The sequence below is a fragment of the Oncorhynchus clarkii genome, unplaced genomic scaffold (genome assembly GCF_045791955.1).
Source record: "Oncorhynchus clarkii lewisi isolate Uvic-CL-2024 unplaced genomic scaffold, UVic_Ocla_1.0 unplaced_contig_13973_pilon_pilon, whole genome shotgun sequence".
Taxonomy (NCBI): Eukaryota; Metazoa; Chordata; class Actinopteri; order Salmoniformes; family Salmonidae; genus Oncorhynchus; species Oncorhynchus clarkii.
Window position 1 is genome coordinate 41,582 of NW_027258072.1, and position 15,919 is coordinate 57,500.

A 15,919-nucleotide genomic window follows, 5' to 3' on the forward strand; every position below is an offset into this window, starting at 1 on the left:
AGTGGAACCCTGACCGGTGGTGTGTTATTTTCTCCTGTCTCTTAGTGATTGAGTGGAACCCTGACCAGTGGTGTGTTATGTTCTCCTGTATCTTAGTGAATGAGTAGATGTTCTCCTGTCTCTTAGTGAATGAGTAGATGTTCTCCTGTCTTTTGGTGAATGAGGAGAACCCTGACCAGTGGTGTGTTATGTTCTCCTGTCTCTTAGTGAATGAGTAGAACCCTGACCAGTGGTGTGTTATGTTCTCCTGTCTCTTAGTGAATGAGTGGAACCCTGACAAGTGGTATGTGTTCTCTTGTCTCTTAGGGAATGAGTAGAACCCTGACCAGTGGTGTGTTATGTTCTCCTATCTCTTAGTGAATGAGTAGAACCCTGACCAGTGGTGTGTTATGTTCTCCTGTCTCTTAGTGAATGAGTAGATGTTCTCCTGTCTCTTAGTGAATGAGTAGATGTTCTCCTGTCTCTTAGTGAATGAGTGGAACCCTGACCAGTGGTGTGTTATGTTCTCCTGTATCTTAGTGAATGAGTAGATGTTCTCCTGTCTCTTAGTGAATGAGTAGAACCCTGACCAGTGGTGTGTTATGTGTTCTCCTGTCTCTTAGTGAATGAGTGGAACCCTGACCAGTGGTGTGTGTTCTCCTGTCTCTCAGTGAATGAGTGGAACCCTGACCAGTGGTGTGTGTTCTCCTGTCTCTTAGTGAATGAGTGGAACCCTGACCAGTGGTATGTGTTCTCTTGTCTCTTAGTGAATGAGTGGAACCCTGACCAGTTGGGCCTGAGACGTGAAACGAACTGCCCCAGCTCGGAGTCGTCTCAAGTAGGCAATAGAGACGCTGTTCACTGTGTTTGAGAGAATCTGGGCAAAAGGCTATTTTAAAACTGTTCCGCGACTCCTGTCCTGTCTACAGTCATCCCCCAAAACAAACAGGAACGGTCTTTCTGAGAATGAGTGCACAACTGGTAAATAGTCGCTTATAGATATGTCAGTCAGACAGGTGGCTTGCTGCCGGCAGACACTTCTGTTGCAATAACATTGAAGGGCTCTGCCTGCTAAAATGAGGAAGTAAAGCCAATGTTAAATGGAGCCTAACTCAGCAGGAGAAAAAATATGACACTAAGTTCTCATAATAACTTTACTTTACAGAGAGGACTACTGAGACAGACTTACTGAGACAGACTGACTGACTGAGACAGACTGACTGAGACAGACTGACTGAGACAGACAGACTGAGACTGACAGACTGAGACAGACTGACTGAGACAGACTGACTGAGACAGACTGACTGAGACAGACAGACTGAGACTGACAGACTGAGACAGACTGACTGAGACAGACTGACTGAGACAGACTGACTGAGACAGACTGACTGAGACAGACAGACTGAGACAGACTGACAGAGACAGACTGACTGAGACAGACTGACTGAGACAGACAGACTGAGACTGACAGACTGAGACTGACAGACTGAGACAGACTGACTGAGACAGACAGACTGAGACTGACAGACTGAGACTGACAGACTGAGACAGACAGACTGAGACTGACAGACTGAGACTGACAGACTGAGACTGACAGAGAGGACTACTGAGACTGACAGACTGAGACTGACAGAGAGGACTACTGAGACTGACAGACTGAGACAGACAGAGAGGACTACTGAGACTGACTGAGACAGACAGACTGAGACAGACAGACTGAGACAGACGGAGAGGACTATTGACACAGACTGACTGAGACAGACTGACTGAGACAGACGGAGAGGACTACTGACACAGACGGAGAGGACTACTGAGACAGACTGACTGAGACAGACGGAGAGGACTACTGAGACAGACTGACTGAGACAGACGGAGAGGACTACTGAGACAGACTGACTGAGACAGACTGACTGAGACAGACGGAGAGGACTACTGACACAGACTGACTGAGACAGACGGAGAGGACTACTGACACAGACTGACTGAGACAGACTGACTGAGACAGACGGAGAGGACTACTGACACAGACTGACTGAGACAGACTGACTGAGACAGACGGAGAGGACTACTGACACAGACTGACTGAGACAGACTGACTGAGACAGACGGAGAGGACTACTGAGACAGACAGCCCCCCCCCCACACCGCCCAGTAAATGTTTAGAAAGTTCACTCTCATTTACTTTATTTTTATACAATAAAAACACTTAAATGCTATTTGTTGAACAGCAAAAACAATCAAAATGACCCCAGCCATTATCACCATGGTTACTGTAAATCCATTCACCTCAATCCATTTACAAACACATAGCCTATTAGCAATACAATTAGCAATCCATTCTGGACCTCACTACAAGTCAAACCCTGGTTACGGCAATGAGTGGGACTGCTGGAAAACACTGTCTCCTCAGTATAGGCTGTGACAAGGTAGCACTTCACACGCACGCACACAGGGTGGCCATGCTAGATCGTAAATGATGTGTTCAGACTAGACATTAGTAGAATATAGACCATTTGATCAAGAAAAACTCCATTATCATCTAACTACTCTCCTACTAATGTCTAAATAAATTCATTCAAAATCCTACAATGGGGCCTCCCGGGTGGCGCCAGTAAGGGCGCTGTACTGCAGCGCCAGCTGTGCCATCAGAGTCCTGGGTTCGCGCCCAGGCTCTGTCGTAACCGGCCGCGACCGGGAGGGCTTGGTCGGTAGGGGTGTCCTTGTCTCATCGCGCACCAGCGACTCCTGTGGCGGGCTGGGCGCAGTGTGCGCTAACCAAGGTGGCCAGGTGCACGGTGTTTCCTCCGGCGCATTGGTGCGGCTGGCTTCCGGGTTGGATGTGCGCTGTGTTAAGAAGCAGTGCGGCTTGGTTGGGTTGTGTATCGGAGGACGCATGACTTTCAACCTTCGTCTCTCCTGAGCCCGTACGGGAGTCGTAGCGATGAGACAAGATAGTAACTACTACAACAATTGGATACCACGAAATTGGGGAGAAAAAGGGGTAAAATAATAAAATAAAATAAATAAATAAATAAATAAATAAAAAATCCTACAATGTGACTCTCTGGATTTTTTTTCTTCTCATTTTGTCTGTCATAGTTGAAGTGTACCTATGATGAACCACAGGCCTCTCTCATCTTTTTTAAGTGGGAGAACTTGTACAATTGGTGGCTGACTAAATACTTTTTTGCCCCACTGTATACTATCTCTGTATATATATGATCTCTGTATATATACTATCTCTGTATATATATACTATCTCTGTATATATATACTATCTCCGTATATATATATACTATCTCCGTATATATACTATCTCCGTATATATACTATCTCCGTATATATACTACCTCAGTGTATCTAGAGAGATGTTATATATACAATCTATGTATATACTATCTCTGTATATATACTATTTATGTATAAACTATCTCTCTATTTTTACTAGCTCTGTATATATACTATTTATGTATAAACTATCTTTGTATATCTGATACATTTGACGTCAAAGAAAAAGCAGTAGAAGATCATGAATCAACATGACTCAACGTGAATCATCTTTCTCTCCCCTGGTAAGATCCGTGTGGGCGTGTGGGGTGTCTCTCTGTCAACAAAGACTGGTGCACGATCTCTAACACTACTACGTACGTCTCTTAGTTCTGTTTATCTGAGTTTAGAATACCTCATGATAAAGCTGTAGACCATACTAGAGAGTTTTCATCTATGTTGTTCGAAGCTGTCTATTTACTACCATAAAACCGACGCTGGGCACTAAGACCACACTCAACGAGCTGTAAGAGGGTCATAAGCAAACAAGGACATGGTCATCCAGAGGCGGAGCTTGTTGTGGTCGGTGATTTTAATGCAGTGAAACTGAAACCCGTTTTACCTCATTTCTACCAGCATTTCACATGTTTCAACCAGAGGAAAAACTCCACGTTTACTCAGAGAGATGTACACAACGCTTTCCCTCACCCTCCATCTGACCGTAACTCTATCCTCCTCAAAACTCATACAGGAAGTACCAGTGACACCCTGAATACGGAAGTGGTCCCATGAAGCGGATGCTAAGCTAAAGGACTGTTTCATTAGCCCGGACTGGAATATGTTCCGGGATTCATCCGATGGTGTGGAGGACTACACCACATCAGTCACCGGCTTCATTAATAAGAACATTGACGACGTCGTCCCCCCAGGGCCGTACGTACATATCCCAACCAGAAGCCGTGGATTACAGGCAACATCCGCACTGTGCTAAAGGCTAGAGCTGCCGCTTTCACGGGGAGGAACACTAATCTGGATGCTTATAAGAAATCCCGCTCTGCCCTCCACCGAACCGTCAAACAGGCATAGCGTCAATACAGGACTGAGATCGAATCCTACTACACCGGCGCTGACACTCGTCAGATGTCACGGATTACAAAAGGAAACTCAGCTGAGAGCTTTCCAGTAACACAAGCCTGCCAGATGCCTTCTATGCTCGCTTTGAGGCAAGCAACACTGAACCATGCATGAAAGCCCCAGCTGTTCTGGACAACTGTTTGACCTGCTTCTAGATCAGCACTCCTACTCCGAGTCCCCTTGCGAATACAGTACGACACTCTCCTCTGATCTGCACCAATGGACTGGGAACTATGGGAACTATGACTGGGAACTATGGCCATAAGAATTTATTTAACAAGGCAAGTCAGTTAAGAACAAATTCTTATTTTCAATGACGGCCTACCAGGGAACAGTGTGTTAACTGCCTTGTTCAGGGGCAGAACGACAGATGTTTACCTTGTCAGCTCGGGGATTCAATCTACCGGTTACAGGCCCTACACTCTAACCACTAGGCTACCTGCCGCCCCTACACTCTAACCACTAGGCTACCTGCCGCCCCTACACTCTAACCACTAGGCTACCTGCCGCCCCATAAATAATGACAGACACATTCAATAAATCATCATGGGATGAATCATCATAGTCACAGTGTTTTAGCTACAGTAGACTGACAGGCTCGAGTCCACACAGTTTCATTCCAGATTCATATCTCTCTGTCTGAGCCATGTGACTCTTGCGTGTTTTAATGAACGCGGGGCTGTGACTCTCTACGGTTTCCATGAGTGGCCACTCTTAGTGGGGTTGAAAAACAACATGACAACCTGCGTCAGTAGCGTGTGCTGATGGCACGGTGTTTGTGGGCTCTGTGAGCCGGGGCGGGGCCTCGATTGGCCTCTAGGCGGTGTGTGTGTGTGTGTGTGTGTAAAGGTGTGTGTACACAGTAGTGAGAGGAGACATTGACCCCTCTCCTCTGTTTCTTCTCTTATCGTCTCCTTTCCTCCTCACCTCTGATGAGTGTGTGTTTGTCACAGGAGGCTGCTGATGGGAGGACGGCTCCTAATAATGTCTGGAATGGAGCAAATGGAACGGCATCAAACACCAGGAAACCATGGAAACCATGTGTTTGATGTATTTGATACCATTCCACTGATTCCACTCCAGTCATTACTACGAGCCCGTCCTCCTCAATTAAGGTGCCACCAGCCTCCTGTGGTGTGTGTGTATCTACCAAAGGCTAGTGAAGTCACTGACATTCTGTCAGAAAACAGACAACATGCAATGACGCATGATATGACTAACAACAAGACTCACTGTGATTTAGGCAGCTCCCTCCAAACCCCCACCTCTCTCTCTCTCTCTCTCTCTCTCTCTCTCTCTCTCTCTCTCTCTCTCTCTCTCTCTCTCTCTCACTCCAAACCCCCACCTCTCTACTCTCTCTCTCTCTCTCTCTCTCTCACTCCAAACCCCCACCTCTCTACTCTCTCTCTCTCTCTCTCTCTCTCTCTCTCTCTCTCCCCTCCTCCAAACTCCCTCCTCTCCCTCTCTCTCCCCCTCCAAACACCCAACTCCCTCCTCTCCCTCTCTCTCCCCCTCCAAACCCCCAACTCCCTCTTGTCCCTCTCTCTCTATATCTCTTTCTCACTCCAAACCCCCACCTCCCTCACTCTCTCTCTCTCTCTCTCTCTCTCTCTCTCTCTCTCTCTCTCTCACTCCAAACCCCCACCTCCCTCCTCTCTCTCTCTCTCTCACTCCAAACCCCCACCTCCCTCTCCCTCTCTCTCTCACTCTTTCTCACTCCATACCCCCTACCTCCCTCCTCCCTCAGCCTAAAAACAACAGGTTTGAGTTGAAGAATCAACCCCTAAACAAATCCTCTTCAGGCAGCGGTACTCTCTGTACTCACTGCCAGTATGTAGTTCAATGACCTTACCTTCTGTCCTGTTACCCTCCTGCTCCAATGGATACTACAGCACATTACAGCCATGACTGGAAGATGAGTCACACACACACACACAAACACACACACTCACACACACACAGACAAACACACACACACACACACACACTCACACACACACACACACACTCACACACAAACACACACACACACACACACAGACACACACACACACTCACACACACTCACACACACACAGACAAACACACACACACCCACACACACAGACAAACACACACACACACACACTGCTGTATTACACACTGAAGTAAGGGTTTCAAAAGGGATCTAAATCTATTCAAGAGGCCTTGTTTTCCTCGGTGTTGGTAGTTTGTGTGGCGTCAGCTGGAAAACGTCACAGAGTCCAGTAGCTGGAGGACAAGTGAATGAAAGAGTCCATTCAGGAATAAAGGATGTGGACATTGATTCATTCAGGAATAAAGGATGTGGACATTGATTCATTCAGGAATAAAGGATGTGGACATTGATTCATTGAGGTGTGTTTTCTGCTCGTCGTGTTGAAACATCTTTACTGTGAAGCGGTTTGTGTTACGAAACAGTTCATCTTTACTGTGAAACGGTTTGTGCTCCTCTTCGCTCTGCCTCCCTCTCCTCTTCGCTCTGCCTCCCTCTCCTCTCCACTCTGTCTCCCTCTCCTCTCTTTCTCTCCCATTCCGTGGTCTTCTCCTTGCGTCTCCTTTAGAAGTCTACAATGTGCTCTCTGCTTCCAACAACAACCACCATGATAATCTCTTTCCATTGTCCACAGCTGACCACTGACTGTCTTTGATTATCATGTTTTGTCTGAACCATTTTTAAGGATCATAACGATGTCAGGGAATGTTATTCATGTGTCGTCTCAGAATAGCAGCAGCCTCAGTCAGGTACAGTAGAGTGTGTGTCGAGAGCTACTTCAGAAGAGTGGTACAACCGACTCAGAGCAGCGGCATACAACTATCCACTCTGTATGAAATCATCAGTGGCTCTCACAACATTAGAAATCAGTTGAATTGGATTCACTCTCACAACATTAGAAATCAGTTGAATTGGATTCACTCTCACAACATTAGAAATCAGTTGAATTGGATTCACTCTCAATGAAGAATCAAATAATGAAATGTGAAAACTTTGGGCGATATTCTGATTTGAGATCAGCAGAACTCTTCCTCTTTACGATGCCAACCATCACAACAGGCAATCTGGGAATCCCTCCGTAATATACAGGCTCTTCAGTCCTCTTGCTTATTATAGCAGGCTAATTTGGATAATTACAATCCGTGACAGACATTCACATTTGAATATTACTCACTCAGATTATGATTGCCTTTAGCTCTGTCCACACTTACAACCAGGAACTTGGTTAATATTAAATTATAATAATATTATTTTTTAAATGTTTTATTTAAGCTTTATTTAATTATTTCACATTAATAATAATCATTTGGTGGGTGCTTGCATTTGTCTTGTACAAGTGTGTATTCATTTGCATGTGTGAATTGGAAAATCTTTTTTTTTGCATATCCCAACTGTCCCTTGGAGAGTGGGGTCACAGCCAGGGTCTATGACCAGAGGTTGGGTCACGGCCAGGGGTTGGGTCACGGCCAGAGGTTGGTCACGGCCAGGGGTTGGGTCACGGCCAGGGTCACGGCCAGGGGTTGGGTCACGGACAGGGTCACGGCCAGGGGTTGGGTCACGACCAGGGTCATGGCCAAGGGTTGGTCACGGCCAGGGTCACGGCCAGGGGTTGGGTCACGGCCAGGGTCACGGCCAGGGGTTGGGTCACGGCCAGGGGTTGGGTCACGGCCAGGGGTTGGGTCACGGACAGGGGTTGAGTCACGGCCAGGGGTTGGGTCACGGCCAGAGGTTGGGCCACGGCCAGGGTCTACGGTCACGGCCAGAGGTTGGGGATAAAGAGAGGCTGTTTGCTGCTACAGTGGTCTGATAGCTGGTCTAAAATTAGTGCACTAGGTAGGGAACAGAGCCCTATAGGTCCTGGTCAAAAGTAGTGCACTAGGTAGGGAACAGAGCCCTATAGGTCCTGGTCAAAAGTAGTGCACTAGGTAGGGAACAGAGCCCTATGGGACCTGGTGTGCAATCTGGAAAGCAGACTCCAGTGCCATTTATATTCCTTCTGTTAGCTCCAGCAGGCGTACAGACCCAGTGGAATTCTACAGCTGCATGAGGGAGTCTGTCTGTCTGTCTGTCTGTCTGTCTGTCTGTCTGTCTGTCTGTCTGTGAGAATTTTCCTTGACACCTAAAGTACTTGTTACATTCTGAATGCTTAGCAGGACAGGAAAATAGTTCAATTCACACACTTATCAACACAACCTCCCTGGTCATCCCTACTGCCTCTGATCTGGAGGACTCTCTAAACAGAGAACCTCCCTGGTCATCTCTACTACCTCTGATCTGGAGGACTCACTAAATAGAGAACATCCCTGGTCATCCCTACTGCCTCTGATCTGGAGGACTCTCTAAACAGAGAACATCCCTGGTCATCTCTACTGCCTCTGATCTGGAGGACTCTCTAAACAGAGAACATCCCTGGTCATCCCTATTGCCTCTGATCTGGAGGACTCTCTAAACAGAGAACATCCCTGGTCATCTCTACTGCCTCTGATCTGGAGGACTCTCTAAACAGAGAACATCCCTGGTCATCCCTACTGCCTCTGATCTGGTGGACTCTCTAAACAGAGAACCTCCCTGGTCATCCCTACTGCCTCTGATCTGGAGGACTCTCTAAACAGAGAACATCCCTGGTCATCCCTACTGCCTCTGATCTGGAGGACTCTCTAAACAGAGAACATCCCTGGTCATCCCTACTGCCTCTGATCTGGAGGACTCTCTAAACAGAGAACATCCCTGGTCATCCCTACTGCCTCTGATCTGGTGGACTCTCTAAACAGAGAACCTCCCTGGTCATCCCTACTGCCTCTGATCTGGAGGACTCTCTAAACAGAGAACATCCCTGGTCATCCCTACTGCCTCTGATCTGGTGGACTCACTAAACAGAGAACATACCTGGTCATCCCTACTGCCTCTGATCTGGAGGACTCACTAAACAGAGAACATCCCTGGTCATCCCTACTGCCTCTGATCTGGCAGACTCACTAAACAGAGAACATCCCTGGTCAACCCTACTGCCTCTGATCTGAAGGACTCTCTAAACAGAGAACATCCCTGGTCATCCCTACTGCCTCTGATCTGGTGGACTCTCTAAACTCACATGCTTCATTTGAAAATTATGTCTGAATGTTGGAGTGTGCCCGTGGCTTTCTGTAAATTAAAAAGAACAAGAAAATGGTGCCATCTTGTTTGGTTAATATGAGAAATTTTAAATTATTTATACTTTTACTTTTGATACTTAAGTATATTTTAAACCACATACTTTTATACTTTTACTCAGGTAGAATTTTACTGGGTGACTTTTACTTGAGTAATTTTCTATTAGGCTATCTTTCCTTATAATCAAGTATGATTGTTGGGTACTGTTTCCACCACTGGTCTCCATATGTCAGGGGTACCACAGGGCTGTGTTGTGGGTCTCCATATGTCAGGGGTACCACAGGGCTGTGTTGTGGGTCTCCATATGTCAGGGGTACCACAGGGCTGTGTTGTGGGTCTCCATATGTCAGGGGTACCACAGGGCTGTGTTGTGGGTCTCCATATGTCAGGGGTACCACAGGGCTGTGTTGTGGGTCTCCATATGTCAGGGGTACCACAGGGCTGTGTTGTGGGTCTCCATATGTGAGGGGTACCACAGGGCTGTGTTGTGGGTCTCCATATGTCAGGGGTACCACAGGGCTGTGTTGTGGGTCTCCATATGTCAGGGGTACCACAGGGCTGTGTTGTGGGTCTCCATATGTCAGGGGTACCACATGGCTGTGTTGTGGGTCTCCATATGTCAGGGGTACCACATGGCTGTGTTGTGGGTCTCCATATGTCAGGGGTACCACAGGGCTGTGTTGTGGGTCTCCATATGTCAGGGGTACCACAGGGCTGTGTTGTGGGTCTCCATATGTCAGGGGTACCACAGGGCTGTGTTGTGGGTCTCCATATGTCAGGGGTACCACAGGGCTGTGTTGTGTGTCTCCATATGTCAGGGGTACCACAGGGCTGTGTTGTGGGTCTCCTGTCCTTTACTGTTATTACCCTACATAGCTACTGTATACTGCAGCATCACACTGTTATATAAACAATCTCCTCTCTCCCAGTGTGTGAAACAAACACACCAGCACCTGCACACGCACTCGCACACACACACACGCAGGAGCCAGGCTGATGCCAGAGAAGGAGAACAGTGTGTAGCAGTACAGATAGGATTAGTGGGGAATTCAGTGAAACATAAACACATCCTGCTAACAGAGCTACCAACCCACCAACAGGACAGAGCTTCTATAGGAACAAACAGTTGAACATCGTAAACACAAAACTCTGACAGAGCTTCTATAGGAACAAACAGTTGAACATCGTAAACACAAAACTCTGACAGAGCTTCTATAGGAACAAACAGTTGAACATCGTAAACACAAAACTCTGACAGAGCTTCTATAGGAACAAACAGTTAAACATCGTAAACACAAAACTCTGACAGAGCTTCTATAGGAACAAACAGTTAAACATCAGAGGTTTCATAACAAATATAAACTGTTCTCAGACCATCAGAAGAGAGTTTCTATAGGAACAAACCGTTGAACATCGTAAACACAACCTCGACAGAGCTTCTATAAGAACAAAGTCCTTCTGGAAGGTTCTCCCATCTCCACAGAGGTACTCTGGAGCTCTGTCGGAGTGACTCTTGGTCGTCTCCCATCTCCTCCTATTGTGTCTCATAGCAAAGGGTCTGAATACTTATGTAAATAAGAAATGAAAGAAAAAATAAATATATATTTTTACAAACATTTCTAAAAACCTGTTTTTGCTTTGTCATTATTGGGTATTGTGCGTAGATTGATGAGATTAAAAAAATAAATCATAATAATAATCAATTTAGAACAAAAAATGAATGGGTCTGAATACTTTCTGAATGCTCTGTATAAACCACAGACACACTGGTTACAATGCATGTGGTGTAAACAATGGGTTTCGACTGTAATGACACCAACACAGCTTCCATAAGAACACAGCTTCCATAAGAACACAGCTTCCATAAGAACACAGCTTCCATAAGAACACAGCTTCCAGAAGAACACAGCTTCCATAAGAACAAGCTTCCATAAGAACACAGCTTCCATAAGAACACAGCTTCCATAAGAACACAGCTTCCATAAGAACAAGCTTCCATAAGAACACAGCTTCCATAAGAACAAGCTTCCATAAGAACACAGCTTCCATAAGAACACAGCTTCCATAAGAACACAGCTTCCATAAGAACACAGCTTCCATAAGAACACAGCTTCCATAAGAACAAGCTTCCATAAGAACAAAGCTTCCATAAGAACAAGCTTCCATAAGAACACAGCTTCCATAAGAACACAGCTTCCATAAGAACAAGCTTCCATAAGAACACAGCTTCCATAAGAACACAGCTTCCATAAGAACACAGCTTCCATAAGAACAAGCTTCCATAAGAACACAGCTTCCATAAGAACACAGCTTCCATAAGAACACAGCTTCCATAAGAACAAGCTTCCATAAGAACACAGCTTCCATAAGAACACAGCTTCCATAAGAACACAGCTTCCATAAGAACACAGCTTCCATAAGAACAAGCTTCCATAAGAACACAGCTTCCATAAGAACACAGCTTCCAGAAGAACACAGCTTCCATAAGAACAAGCTTCCATAAGAACACAGCTTCCAGAAGAACACAGCTTCCATAAGAACACAGCATCCATAAGAACACAGCTTCCATAAGAACACAGCTTCCATAAGAACACAGCATCCATAAGAACACAGCTTCCATAAGAACACAGCTTCCATAAGAACACAGCTTCCATAAGAACAAGCTTCCATAAGAACAAGCTTCCATAAGAACACAGCTTCCAGAAGAACACAGCTTCCATAAGAACACAGCTTCCATAAGAACACAGCTTCCATAAGAACACAGCTTCCATAAGAACACAGCTTCCATAAGAACACAGCTTCCATAAGAACACAGCATCCATAAGAACACAGCTTCCATAAGAGCAACCTCCATGAGGTTCTGGGTTGGTACATTGTCTGATGCAATGTTAAAGTCATGCAATAGGAGGACTATTCTGGGAGACCGGAGCGTACTGTAGTCCATAATTCAACAGAACCCGTGGTGTACTGGTGCCTGGAGAAGTGGGTATATACTTGTTATGCCAACATTTTTCCAAACAGCCCGGCGAAGGGAATTATTATACGAGAAGCAGTGACATACACTCTGAATGATCTGAAATGATGAATCTCATATTGGTCTTTCACAGTCAGGCCAACCTGTACTGTGTTCACAGTTAGGCCAACCTGTACTGTGTTCACAGTCAGGCCAACCCAAGGTGTACTGTGTTCACGGTCAGGCCAACCCAGGCTGTACTGTGCTCACAGTCAGGCCAACCTGTACTGTGTTCACAGTCAGGCCAACCTGTACTGTGTTCACAGTCAGGCCAACCCAAGGTGTACTGTGTTCACGGTCAGGCCAACCCAGGCTGTACTATGATCACAGTCAGGCCAACCTGTACTGTGTTCACAGTCAGGCCAACCCAACCTGTACTGTGTTCACAGTCAGGCCAACCCAAGATGTACTGTGTTCACAGTCAGACCAACCCAACCTGTACTGTGTTCACAGTCAGGCCAACCCAACCTGTACTGTGTTCACAGTCAGGCCAACCCAACCTAGCCCTATTGTTTGACTAGAAGTGTTTCTGTAGCACACGAGATGGAGTTTGGAAATGAAATAACCACTGTATTGACTCAAATAATCATGATATCATTCTGGCAGGTAGGCATAGGCAAGTTAACGTTCAATAGAGAAGCTTTTTTGTGAAGGCCTTTCCATCTACCAGAAGACGGTTAGGTCTATCGTTTGCATTGTTATATTTTTCCTGTTCCTTAAATGGTTTGAAACGTGGACGTTTTACTTCATATTATGAGACATATCTTACGTAGCTTCAAAGTAGCCTATAGCCAAAATCCCACCACAGAAACGTTGAGGCAGTTATTGTATAAAAACCTACTCATTATGCGTTCTCTTCTTTTATTGGTTTTCTTTCGACTTTCTTTCATCGTCAAGCAGCCAAAGGCATTATCCTAATCATATTAGCATCCCATAATAGTTTGTTGCATATTCGCCCTATTTCTAACGGATATTTCCATCTCTATCCATGAAACCACTTGCATTGTAGAATTGTGTTTTTCGCGCAAATTCCATTGTGGAACATTCACGAGTATTCCTACCGCCGTGTGCACATTGCTGCACGTAAAATGTGAATAAAAAAATAGCTTATCATCATTTTAAGCGAAACATTCCGATCTGTTCCATCAGCCTTATTAATTGATACAGCATATACATCCACTACCCTACTTTGATACAGCATATACATCCACTACCCTACTTTGATACAGCATATACCTCCACTACCCTACTTTGATACAGCATATACCTCCACTACCCTACTTTGATACAGCATATACCTCCACTACCCTACTTTGATACAGCATATACCTCCACTACCCTACTTTGATACAGCATATACCTCCACTACCCTACTTTGATACAGCATATACCTCCACTACCCTACTTTGATACAGCATATACCTCCACTACCCTACTTTGATACAGCATATACCTCCACTACCCTACTTTGATACAGCATATACCTCCACTACCCTACTTTGATACAGCATATACCTCCACTACCCTACTTTGATACAGCATATACCTCCACTACCCTACTTTGATACAGCATATACCTCCACTACCCTACTTTGATACAGCATATACCTCCACTACACTACTTTGATACAGCATATACCTCCACTACACTACTTTGATACAGCATATACCTCCACTACCCTACTTTGATACAGCATATACCTCCACTACCCTACTTTGATACAGCATATACCTCCACTACCCTACTTTGATACAGCATATACCTCCACTACCCTACTTTGATACAGCATATACCTCCACTACCCTACTTTGATACAGCATATACCTCCACTACCCTACTTTGATACAGCATATACCTCCACTACCCTACTTTGATACAGCATATACCTCCACTACCCTACTTTGATACAGCATATACCTCCACTACCCTACTTTGATACAGCATATACCTCCACTACCCTACTTTGATACAGCATATACCTCCACTACCCTACTTTGATACAGCATATACCTCCACTACCCTACTTTGATACAGCATATACCTCCACTACCCTACTTTGATACAGCATATACCTCCACTACCCTACTTTGATACAGCATATACCTCCACTACACTACTTTGATACAGCATATACCTCCACTACACTACTTTGATACAGCATATACCTCCACTACCCTACTTTGATACAGCATATACCTCCACTACCCTACTTTGATACAGCATATACCTCCACTACCCTACTTTGATACAGCATATACCTCCACTACCCTACTTTGATACAGCATATACCTCCACTACCCTACTTTGATACAGCATATACCTCCACTACCCTACTTTGATACAGCATATACCTCCACTACCCTACTTTGATACAGCATATACCTCCACTACCCTACTTTGATACAGCATATACCTCCACTACACTACTTTGATACAGCATATACCTCCACTACCCTACTTTGATACAGCATATACCTCCACTACACTACTTTGATACACATCAGTGGTGATTAAGAAGTGAGTATATATACGCAATGCCCACTGAACAATAAGTGAGTATACGGCTTTTATCAGCGTCTACCAACCATCCACTACACCACTGAACAATAAGTGAGTATACGGCTTTTATCAGCGTCTACCATCCACTACACCACTGAACAGAACAAGGTATTTATTTGACCATAAACATCAAATAGAACCAGATATGGTGACGTTAATAAAGACGTCTGAACACCTTGTAGAAGGCCGACAGCTGAAACGCGTTGGTTCTACGTTTAACAAATAAAGGAGCTTAATTTATTTAATTCCATTGTCCTTCCAAGAGCTGCTGAATTTCCCCTCTGCTTCAGTTTGCTCCTCAGTTCATGCCCCTTGGTTGGTAGCAGCAGGCCTCCTTTCCTTTCACATTAAATACACGACGGTTTTGTTCAATCACTTTGGTACATTTTTCAGATGTTAGTGTGTAGAGTGCCGTCTTTCGGATGGGACGTTAAACGGGTGTCCTGACTCTCTGAGGTCATTAAAGATCCCATGGCACTTATCGTAAGAGTAGGGGTGTTAACCCCGGTGTCCTGCCTGAATTCCCAATCTGGCCCTCAAACCATCACGGTCACCTAATAATCCCCCGTTTACAATTGGCTCATTCATCCCCCGCCTCTCCCCGATAACTATTCACCAGGTCGTTTCCGCAAATGAGAACGTGTTCTCAGTCAATTTACAACGTGACCCTTTTCTACATGACATGTCAACTGATACGGTATTGTCTGTCTCTCTGCTTGGAATTCATCAGTTTACAGTGTATCAATGAAATACTGTTAGTGGAATATACTGTATTGTTATGTACAACCAGGTGTTTCAGCAG

At 45.3% G+C, this 15,919-nt stretch overlaps 1 protein-coding gene across 1 annotated transcript in view; it reads left to right on the forward strand.

The window, feature by feature from the left end:
• The first annotated feature begins 757 nt into the window (after positions 1–757).
• Positions 758–15,919, forward strand: part of LOC139395216 (glucagon receptor-like) — a 94,227-nt gene continuing 79,065 nt past the window's right edge. Inside the window, exon 1 of the mRNA XM_071142862.1 lies at positions 758–817. The gene's annotated coding sequence lies outside the window, so the exon portion shown is untranslated. The remainder of the gene's footprint in view (positions 818–15,919) is intronic.